Here is a 12,428-nt window from a genome sequence, read left to right as displayed (position 1 = left end):
AATGAAACTACCAAACAGTATAATAACCATTCATTCTATTCTTTATTCTATCTTTACCTAATGGAGATACCGATTTACTGACAGCTATAATGAAACATACGTATACGTAATGTAATACAGTGGGGCCTTGTTATCCACGGGGGATAGGGCCCAGAACCCCCCGTGATAAGTAAATACCCGTGTTATCCTGATACCCCCCTCAAAAATTGCTTAAAACGGCCTACTTTAATAGTTAACCCACCCAAGACCACTATTCAATGTTTATAACTGCCTACTTTAGTTCAAACACCAAATATGTTTTCAACTATCACCTAAAACTAAATTCAAGACAGTTTTAAAGTTATTGTACAAAATTAGCCTTAAAAAATAAATGTAGTATATGTACTACTGTATATATGTAGCCTACTAGCCTAGGGATTACAGCTAGAAGCCTACATACGCATGGTGGGCCTCTTTTTTTTTTTTTTACAAGGAAAGAGAGGATGAGTGGTAAGAGAACTATTCAAAATTATGTAAATCATATGGGTACTCACCAACAATCTAGGTATGTTGATAAAAGATGGCGACGATTTTGCAGTGCAATCCAGTAATATAATAACGATAATGTACCAACAGTATGCAGCGAAACATCTCTTCCCTTCGTCACAACAGTTAATTAATATATTCCACGTAAAAAACCTTCATCTGACCTTTAGGCGTCTTTCCCATAAGAGTAAAAGAATCAGGGCTTTTGGATGCCACATAATTAACTTGTTTATATGGGTACAATTTAAAGAACGCACCGCACACCACATTTCATAACAACAAACCAACCTTGGACAAACGTGAGTAGGCCAGTGTTGCCAACTGGGAATGGCAATTTCTTGCTAGATTTTGTTCCATAAAAGGCTAAAAAAATCACATACCGTATATACTCGAATAACGTGCAATCTCCCATATCGTGCGACCCCCAACAAATTTTCACCAATAAACAGTGTGTTTTGTCATGTATCTCATGTATCATGCAAGTTCATAAGGTTGGTGGTTTAGCCTGCTAATGGCCGAATCATTCAGATGTGTGCTGATGCTAGTCAAGTTACGGTAATTTTCTTATTAATCTCGAGAATTGAATAGAAAATCTCAAGATTAAAAAAAATCCCAAGATAATAAAAATAATTGTAAAAATAACACGCCTTGGAGTCCTTAATTATTCTCTCTCTCTCTCTCTCTCTCTCTCTCTCTACTCTCTCCTCTCTCTCTCTCTCTCTCTCTCTCTCAGGAATAAATACATACGTACTGTAATTTGAGTCTTTCACCAACGGTATCAGTAAATGTGTAGAAATTGTGTGCGTGTTTAAAAAAAATGTGCAGTACACACACATTCCGATGTTTCGGTTTTTGGAATTTTTCAGATTTCGGAAATGTGAGGTCAGATGCATAATCAAACAAACACCACTACTGCAGCAAAAAACATTTTTTTCCCTTTATGTTTTTTCATTATTGTTATTTATTAATAACAGTTTATTTAAATAAATATTAATATATACTGTTAAATGAATGTGAGATAATTAAGATCACCTATAATAAATAGTGGGGACAATTAATACCATATGTTCACTAATAGGTATTATTTTCAAAACAAACATTCCGTAAAACACAAAAAAAATATATGTACATAACAATCAAAATATAATAATGTTTTGCAGTTCAACTTGTGAATTTTAACAATAAGTATGACTATATAATATATTTCACCATATCGATCTTGAAGTTGAAGAGTCGTAAAATCTGAGGATGGTCCGGGAAAAGGATTTGTACTTTGTGATTACGTATCGCTACAAACACCATGTGGTATTTTCATACCACTATATTGATGACGCATCGCTACGACACACGGGTGTTTTTCATACCACTATACGTTAAAGTTAAAAACATGACATAGAATCGACTTTGCGACTTCGTTCACTTTGATATTTTTAACGATACAATAACTATCATTTGTACTACTAAAAACCATCTTCACATAAGTAATTTTTCGTAAGATATGTGTTGTTGCAAAAGCTAGCTTATACATAAAAGGCTTTTATAATTTAAGTCATCTTAGATATACATATGCACCCAAACTCATTGTGGGGAAATTTACTACTGTTTCCTCGGATATTGAAATACTTTAGCATCATTCAACACTTTCAATAATATAATGCATAAATACTAGGCTATACATATTTACATCGTATACAAATACTATACAGTTATATACACATACTTTTATATACAAAGTTAACAGTTATATAAACATACTTTTATATACAAGTTAATCATATGAGTAGTGATCAGACGACAGCTGTGCACTGGACTACGTACGTACTACTTGGAAGATAAAACAAACAAAAATTTTGTTGTTGTTAGTCGCCGGGATAGATTAACATTTTTCCAGAGATTAAAGAGCTGAATTTTGTTTGAAGGTATGTCAACCGTGTTATTATATATTGTTTTCACGACGGATAATTATATAAAGAAAATTATTGAGTAATTTTGCCGTCAGCAGTCAGAAAATCACGAACATGGTAACGTTCAAACCTAGTGCCATCCATGCCATATGTCTATAAATAGAACAGAAGCAGAGGGCAGTCATTGGATAACAGATCTCCATGGCTACCAACCAACCAATCAGGTGTTAGTTATACTACTCTGTAATTTTTAGAATGAACGTTTACACACACGAAGCTAACGATGATGTATGTGTTTTGCATACAGTACGTAGTTTAGTTTTTATTATTAGTGTAAGTATTACTGATTTCATGAAGAATAGAATGATCCTCTTTCTCATTACTTTTGAATGCAAAATGGCTTGAAGATTCTTCGCAAAAAGAAGAGAGAAAAAAAATTTCCTTAGAAGATGATACCTATTTACTAACGCGGTTGACATTACCGTTCAAAACAAAATTCAGCTCTTTAATCTCTGGAAAATGTTAATCATCCCGGCAACTAACAACAACCAAAATTTTTGTTTGTTTTATCTTCAAGTAGTACGTACGTAGTCCAGTGCACAGCTGTCGTCTGATCACTACTCATATGATTAACTTTGTATATAAAAGTATGTGTATATAACTGTTAACTTTGTATATAAAAGTATGTGTATATAACTGTATGTAGTATTTGTATACGATGTAAATATGTATAGCCTAGTATTTATGCATTATATTATTAAAGTGTTTGAATGATGCTAAAGTATTTCAATATCCGAGGAAACAGTAGTAAATTTCCCACAATGAGTTTGGGTACATATGTATATCTAAGATGACTTAAATTATAAAAGCCTTTTATGTATAAGCTAGCTTTTGCAACAACACATATCTTACGAAAAATTACTTATGTGAAGATGGTTTTAGTAGTACAAATGATAGTTATTGTATCGTTAAAAATATCAAAATGAACGAAGTCGCAAAGTCGATTCTATGTCATGTTTTTCCTAAACGCGTTTGACTTAAAGGAGAACATTATTTTGGTTTTTTTTTATCACTGCCACAAAATAACAATGCCAGTGTGTATGATAATTCTAAACTATTATTCATACCCAAAATAACGAGATATTTTGTATTGAAAATTAATGACATAATTCATTATTACTAGTAGCATGAATAGTACATAAAAATATTTCGAAAGATAATCTTGCTGTGAACGCTACCATAATTTGATTTTCATATACGTATTACATTTTGTCAGCTGGCTGGCCCTCGCATAGGATAAAATTGATCACTGATATGGAATTACTCACGATAGCCTTTTTCTTATGAAGATATGACGACTAAAGGAGACGTTATTTTGGTTGTTTATCACTGCACAAAACCCATAACATGCAGTCGTATGTATGATAATTCTAAACTATTATTCACTACCAAAATAACGATGATATTTTGTATGAAAATTAAATGTTACAATTTTGTCATTTGATAATTGTTAACGTAATTTATTTTCATTAGTTACTACGTAGCTATGAATAGTACTATAAAAATTACGAGAGATAATCTTGCTGTGAACGCTTACCATGTATTTGATATTTTTTCATTATACGTACGTACATTTTGTCAGCTGGCTGGCCTCGCATAGATCAAAGTGACTTTCACTGATATGGAATTACTCCACGAATAGCCTTTTTATTATGAAGATATGACGATTAATATATAAGGTTAAAAAAGGAAGTTTTGACGTAAGGAAAAATTATCTATTTGGCGTGCAGATTGGCTCGTGTGCGCCAGCGAAATATCCTTTCAATCTATTATTTCTACCGTAAATGTACTAACACATACCAGAGAATAAAAATAAATAAGAAAAAGGGTCAGTATAACTGACTCGCTCAACCCCCCAGAGGGATGTCGGTCATAGAACACTATGGCAAAGTGAGACCACTACCACGAGCCAACCAAATGCCAATAGAATTCTCCCACTACAAAATCCCCCAACCCCCCAAGAGGAGAGCCGACCCACAGGAGTGGGCAGCACCAACTACTACTACTCCATCCCATGCTGCCGACTGCTGCGCCTACTGGTGGCCATCCTGAAGTTAGCAGACAATCTTGGCGATTGGGACGGGTTAGGGCGGGATTTCGCTGGCGACACGAGCCAATCGCCCAGAAATAGATTTTTCCTTACGTCAAAATCCCTTTTCTGGGCTCAGCTCGTGTCGCTGCGCGAAATCGTACCAGAGAAATAGCACAAGATGTAAAGAATTGAACAAAATACAAAGAGGTCTCTAAAAATAAAAGATAACATAAAAATAAACGAATATAATTGCTAATAAGGATACATATACAACAGTGATACAAAATAGAAATATTGCTTAAATTACACTTAATTCTAATAATATTTCTTAACTTAGGTAATACTACATATATACAGGAGAAATATGTCATATATGTACAAAAAATGGTATCTGTGTAAAGCTATGTATCAAAAAACCAATTCTAAAGCAATTAATATAAAAGTTGAATAAAACAAACTCAATAATAATAATATATAAAAGGAATGTATATGGACTTAATACCCCACAAAACCCGTAACCATTACAATAAGATGTATCTCCTAGCATAAAAATAAGGAGATGACATCCACGAGATCAATATCCATCATCAAATGTGGGTGTCCCTAGCAAAAAAATAAGGGACACACTACATCATCATAAAAGCAGCGCTAAGGACACAAGGATGGCCGTAAATGAACAAGGCAGGAATAGACGAACTGTTTGGGTGAGGCAGGTAGAAAGGAGGACTGGATCTTCTACTAAAGATTAGTCAGAGTCAGGGGAAAACTATGTTCCCCGCTGCAACTGCTGAAATTTCAGAGCTTCCAAGGACTTTAAGTAATGACGTTTTTGAACACTGTCGGCGATTTCCATCCAGTATACTTTTTCAAAAACTCATCGAAGTTCATATGTTGGAAATAGTTAATTGAGGTGGCTACTGCCCTGACATCATGTGCTTTTGGGAAAGAGTCAGGATTGGCTTGTTTAATGAAGTACAGGATTTGTTGCCTGTATGCCTTTAATAGATAAAGTGCCACCTTTTCCTTTTTCTCTCTTAAAGAGAGGACCCGATGATGATGAGGAGGTCCTAGATAGAAAGGCTCGTAAGGCTTGAAACTGGGCGGCAAAGAGATACATCTTGTGGAAGGGTAGTACCTTTCCATGGTTCCCACCTCATCAAAGGATCTTCATCTTTGCTATAAAAGCTACGTTCCGGAGAAAGTAGCACTTCCCCTGTGGGAAGGAACTGAATATGATCCGGATCTCTGGATAACGCCGACAGTTCTGAAATTCTAGCTCCTGAGGCCAAGCTTAATAAAAATAGGGTTTTCTTAAGAGCATTATAAACGAGCATGTGTCATTATTTGGTTTCTGAAGCCAGCTTTAGAAACATCATTTAAGAACCATGATACTGACGTAGGCCTTACCGAAGGCCTAAGTCTAGCACATGCCTTGGGAATAGACGAGAAGTAGGAGTCTGTCAAGTCTATGTTGAACCCAAATTGAAAAATCTTTTTCACGGCTGACTTGTTTGTCGTAATTGTGCTAGCTGCTAAGACCTTTTCAAATAAGGATCTGAAAAAGGATATAGCTGAATGATTGTCATGATCCTAATAAATCTGATTCTTTCAGGAAGGTTGCTAACTTTTTGACAGCAGCATCATACTGTCTCAAGTTGAATCTCTTTTATCGGATTCCAAGAAGGAATATTCTGAGGGTCAATATTCGCATCCCTTTGCTGCAAACTTCATGAAATCCACAAAGTTAGGGTTTTGAGAATCCCTGATGGAAGCGAACACAGTCTTCGTTGTACTGACTGGGAGAGCCGCCTGGGATTGGGGTGATCGCAGAGGGCGAAGACCCAGTTCCAGAATGAGAGGGTACCAATTGCTCTTCGGCCAGTCTGGGGCTACTAGTAGAGCCACTTGACCCTTGAATGTCCTGAGTTTGTTTAAAACTTTCATGAGAAGATTCACCGGAGGAAAGACATAAATCTTCTCCCAGTTGTTCCAGTCTAGCCAGCCAAGGCGTCCGTGGCAGGTAGGCCGAGGGGTCCAGGTTGGGGGCCACCGGGGGATAACACGGGAGTTTTGTGGTTCGTTCTTTTTGAGATGCGAAGAGATCCACCTGTAGACCTGGAACTCTCTGAAGAAATCCATTGGAAACGAACTGTTGTCCAGTGACCATTCCGACTCTAGAGGTAACTGAGCGGGATAGAGCATCTGCTATGACGTTTCTCACTCCAGCTATATGAGTGGAGGAGAAGATGCCAACTGAACTTGTCCGCCAGGGAGAAGATGGCTACCATGACGTGGATTTAGATGACGTGACTTGGAGCCTCCTCTGTTTACACAATGTACCACCACTGCGCTGTCCAGGACTAGCTTTATGTGGGGAGTACTTGGCTGGGCGTAACTTTTTTAGAGTCAAGAACACATGCCATTGCTTCCAGTACGTTTATATGGAACTGACGGAACTGAGGTGACCACGTTCCTTGAACCTTTTTGAACTGGGAATATCCTCCCCAACCGCTTTTAATGATGCGTCTGTGTGGATGGTGATCCCTGGTGGAGGAAACTGAAGGGGCACTGACACCGACAAGTTCTTGACTTTCTGTTTCGCCCACGGTCGGATGTCGAGTTCTTTAGAATCAGAGGGCTGAGGATAATTTGTCCCTGGACCATGACATTTGCTCGTGAGCGCCAGATTCTGGTTAGGTTTCTTTCAGTTTGGCTTTCATTAAGATGTTTGTCACTGATGCAAACTGGAGAGAACCCAAGATCCTTTCCTGGGGATCTTCTTGATGCCAGTTTGTGACTCAGAAATTGTTTGACTGACTTCGCTATTTCCTTTCTTTTGGATGATGGAATCGACAGAGTATGGGAGGATAGATTCCATTGAATGCCTAGCCACTGAAAGTTTGACTCTGGGGTGAGTCTTGACTTGGTCCTGTTTATCTTGAAGCCTAGATATTCCAGGAACTGAATTACTTTCAGTGTTGCTCGGTTTGCATTCCTCGACTGTTGAAGCCCCAAGATCCAACCAATCGTCGAGATACGCTACTACCATAATCCCTTGCGATATGAGTTGTTGAACTACTACTTCCGCCAGCTTCGTAAACACCCTGGGTGCTACGTTGAGCCCGAAAGGAACTACCTTGAGGAGAATGTCTGGTCTCCTATCTTGAAGCCCAGATACGGACGGAAGTGTCTTGCAATAGGAATATGATAGTAAGCGTCTGTAAGATCGATAGAGGTGGTGACGGCCCCACGGGGGAAGTAAGGTCCGTACCTGCGAGATCGTGAGCATCTTGAACTTGTCGCAGCGAATGGCTAGAAGTTTAAGCGGACAAGTCTAGGATTACCCTTTCTTTTTTGTGAGGCCTTTTCTTTGGCACGCTGAACAAGCGTCCTTGAAATTTTAACCTTTTGACTCTCGCTATAGCTCCTTTCTGAAGGAGGATCCTCCGCATACTCCGTCAGGTCCTTGGAAGGAAATTGGCCGGAAGGTCGGGGTGGAGGGGGGTTCGTTGACCAGCTCCAAGGCAGGCCTTTTGACCCAATGCTGTGAGCCCTCTTGCTGAAGTTCCACCGGTGGCGAAAGTTGAAACAGCCTCCCTCCTACCTGAAATTCCTCATTGGTTCTGGTAGCCTCCTCGGCCTCCCCTGAAATGTTTTCCCCTATTAAAGGGACCTCCCGATCCTCTCCCACGAAGGATCGCTTTATTCCTCTGCCTCCCTTACACCCGAGCGGTCATACTTCTGTGAAGCTTGACTCTCGAAGGCTTGATTGTAAGCGGAAAGGAGAAGAGCGTAAGAGGTGGAGGGCTGAGGCTGAGGGGAGATAACGTAAATCGGCATGTGATTTGAGCCTTTGAGGTGGAAGGTTGGGCTGTTCTTTGCACTAAGGGAACAGCGGAACTTGCTGAGAAAAAAGCGTGGCTGCTTTTCTGGTAGGGCTGGAAACGTCTAGGTTTCCTTTGACCCTTATCCCCTAGCTGCTAGATCTTGTCGTCTCTTGGCCGTAAGACCCCAACGGTCCTTAAGGCTCTGGTTCAACCTCGTAGCCTCTGACTGAACCAAATCCTTCACCATCGCTTCTGGGAAGAGGTCTGCTCCCCAGATGCTCGACGCAAGTAACCTATTCGGCTCGTGCCGAATAGTTTGCTTCTTGTAGGACCATGCTTCCTACAATTGCGTCCTAGCAGTGGCAAACTCAAAACATATCTGACTGTACCGTTTGAAGTCAGGGATTTGGTCATAAGCTTGAAGAGCGGTTCTGACCCATAGGCTATGGTAGCCACCTCGGTCATAGCCATGGAATTAATAGATCTGGCTAACCGCGGATTTTGGCGCGTCAAATTCTGCCCTGAATAAGGCTATCTGGAAGCCTAGGTTAGCTTCTCACCAAACTGCCTCCATAGCACAGTCCGGTTTGAGTTTGCCAGCTGAGAAGGGTGTTAGGTAAGTCTTCCCACAATTCTCCGGCCTGAAGGAAGTAACGGAGATGAGGATATGCTTCCTTCAGTTGAGGCATGGGGTTCCCCCTTCTGGGCCGCTGGAAGGTAGACGTCGCGATCTTTGTCAGGAAAGGGAGCGGGGTACTCTCATCCATCGTAAAGATCGTAAACGGACTCTTGAAAGGTTGGGGATTTTCGTATTGGAACAATCCATGTCCTCTAGACACCTGAGCCATTCTCTCTGAGCCTGGTCACGTGAATAGAGGACTGTCTCCTTTGGCACTTTATCATCCCGAGTCATGGCTGAGGCGGTGAGCCTTGCGTAGCCGATGAACGGAGGCTGAAGGTCTTCCGGGTAGAACTCGAAGTCCTCGATCCTCCGAGTTCCACATTCCGGGGATAGAAATGAGTCCGTCTTGGAAGCGTATGACGCTACTCTCCAAGGGTTGTTCATTGAGAACGGAGGTAGAGAGTCATACGGGGGGAAGCTGGGCTCCACCTGTATTGAAAGGTGGAGGAGAGGCTAGAGGAGCTTGGCTCAGTCCGGCTATAATGCTGTCTTGAGAGGTAATCCTATCCGACAACCGAGAGATCATTTGTTCCATGCTACTTTTCAGAGACCCAACCAGGTCGCCCACCTGTTGTAACAGACCAGCATTGGAGTCCAAAGCCGGAGCTGCTGCGGAGGTGGAGGGGTGGCTTCTGAATTGGAACCAAGGGTAGCGGAACTGACGACTCCGCCGGAGTGTGAGATCTCTCTCTGGAGGATTTACTCCTCGAGGACTTAGAGCCGGACCCAGAAGCTTTAGATCTCTCTGCTCCGGGATTCCTAGCCGGAGACTTACGAGAAGAGGATGACGCCGAAGCCGTCTTCTTAGACGACGACGACGTCTTCGTCAAGGATTTCACTGCTTGACCCTTGACCTTGGGTCTAACTGAAGCGTCAGGAGGAGTATATAATTCGTTACCCGTAAAGCCTTGGAAGGATGGAGAGGTTGCAGGAGTAGAAGAAGCAGTTGCACCCAAGGGTATCCCTTGGGTGTCCACCTTACCTACCTCGACCAACAGGTCGTCCACACCTACCATAGGTTTCTACATTAATATCCAACGTCGCGACTTCCGAGATGTCCTGGCCTTTGGTCAGTCAATGAGGCAGCCAGCTGTTGCTGGATGAAGGCGATAGTCGGGGCCGCCTCTACTGGGTCGACGTATCCTGTCGCCTTGCCTCCGGGGAAGATTAGTACCGCCAACCTTTTCTCCAGGATGTAGGGCATACCCTTGGCGGCGTTCTTCCCGAAACCGCCGACCCAGGCCCGCAGGGTTGCCAGTGCGGTATCCCTCACAGCCGGCGCCTGGAAGAGAGGGTATTGATTAGAGTTTAAGAATAACTTAAAAACTAAAGCTAAGCTTAAAGCATAACTTAAAATTATAGGGGCTATAAGGCCCCTTGAATTTACCTAAGTTAGAGTGATTGATGTAAAAAACTTAAGCACTATAACAGATGAGGACCAGCTACGGAGAGATGGAATACTTACCCCGTCTAAAAGCTGGCTCACCAAGATCGTAACATAGGTGGACACGTTTCATGGTACCAGACCTGGATGTCCCCCGTGCGGAGTCGCGCATGGAGCATGGGACCGGCAAACTTCGTGTCCACATGGGTCTTGAAGTGTGGCGGCGCAGCATCCCGGATGCTCACAGTTGGTGGTCTGTAAGTGAAAAGACACATGAGTATCTTAAAGAATATCACTTACAGGCTAAAGGACAGAAGAACTCCGTTGCATGCCGGAGCTCGGAAAAAATTTGGGCATAGCCCCTCCCTTAATCGCCTGAATAGGCTATAACCCCGGAGGTATCCGGTGAAACATGAAGGGAGGGGGATGGTTTAAGGTACTTAAGATAAAACTTAATAGTTTAACATAATAGATCTTAAACCTAAAAGCTCGAACGTACCGGACTAAGTCCAGTGCGTGGCGGAAGTGTATAACTCAGTGAAACGGAGAGGTTAGAAGGGGACCGGACTATATGTTCCGGTCCACCCCGTGGGGTAGACTTAGCACCTTTTCCGCTGGATGCCAGGTCTCCGGTGGTAAAGGAGCCCTAGTAAGGTGGAAGAGCAAGGGTCATACAGACTCGGGCTAGTAACGGAGCGACGGAGTAGTAATGGAGGAAGGGGGGGGAAAGGCCAGTTCCCCCCCACCTCCCCCCCACCTTACCATCCATGACCGGACCGAGAAGCCGGAGAGGTCGAGTCCAGTCTGGGTCTGTCCCGTCCCTCTACCCCCTCTGCCTGGGGGGAGAGAGGGAGGCAGGCTCGGGTATGTGGAGCGAGCATGGGCAGGCCTACCCCACCCCCCCCGACCCTATGAAAGAGAGGCGGGAGGGGGGAAAGGTGACTGGACAGGCGTCTGGCTGCCTCGTGATCACATAGTGACCACGGGGCGATAAGAACAACAACTAAGCCTAGAACATAACCAACTGATCAGAGAGATGCTATCGGGAAGCAACCGAGCTGAAAAGCGGTAACATAAAGGCCCAATGGGCCATGACCTAGGCTAAGCGAGCCAGACGCCTAACTAACCTAACAAATATCACATAAATAATACAAATGAATAATAAAATGAAAAGAAAGAAAACAAAATAGTAGGAGAAAAAATCCAGGAGTGTACGACTAACCCGAAGGCAAGGCTACCACTCAAAGCTAGCCGAGGCCGATACTAAGAGCGTGGCTAGGGTCTGGATGGAAGAGCCTACATAAGGTAAAAGACATGCATGCATGACAAAACCGTGTAGACCGTACCCTAAACAAAGCGGATAATTAAAATAGAGCGTACAAAAGCAAGGGGATGTTCTGGGTATGGGCGACACCAGAACGGACCCACCACGAGGCAGAACCATGCTGCATGCTTCCGACCTAGAGATCGTATTTATACCTAAAAAACGGCAAATACGTGCTCAGGGCCGGAAAAAAACCAATTAGCAATAAACACTGAGTACTTAACTTAGCTGCTGCGATGGCTGCACGCTCCATGGTAATAAAATCCAAAGGAAAGGGCACAAAAACACAGAGAAGAAAATGGCACGTGTGTATCGTGTGCGCTAACTGAAAAGGATACCACCAGAGGCGCAGCAGTCGGCAGCATGGGATGGAGTAGTAGTAGTTGGTGCTGCCCACTCTGTGGGTCGGCTCTCCTCTTGGGGATTTTGTAGTGGGAGAATTCTATTGGCATTTGGCTCGTGGTAGTGGTCTCACTCGCCATAGTGTTCATACCGACACCCTCTGGGGGGGTGAGCGAGTCAGTTATACTGACCTTTTTCTTTATTTATTTATTCTCTGGTATGTGTTAGTACATTTACCCTAGAAATAATAGATTAAAGGATATTTCGCGCAGCGACACGAGCTGAGCCAGAAAATGCTTTTATGTATTTCGTTTACGCTTCGTCGCCAATAACAAACAGCAATACTTA

General features: G+C 42.4%; 1 protein-coding gene across 1 annotated transcript in view; it reads right to left on the bottom strand.

Annotated features, from left to right (window-relative positions):
* LOC135224576 (ring canal kelch homolog) overlaps positions 1 to 12,428 on the bottom strand; it is a gene marked incomplete in the record, with an annotated part of 536,926 nt that overhangs the window by 17,986 nt on the left and 506,512 nt on the right.

This window comes from Macrobrachium nipponense, chromosome 12 (assembly GCF_015104395.2).
Source record: "Macrobrachium nipponense isolate FS-2020 chromosome 12, ASM1510439v2, whole genome shotgun sequence".
NCBI lineage: Eukaryota > Metazoa > Arthropoda > Malacostraca > Decapoda > Palaemonidae > Macrobrachium > Macrobrachium nipponense.
This window is presented reverse-complemented; position numbering and strand designations above follow the sequence as displayed.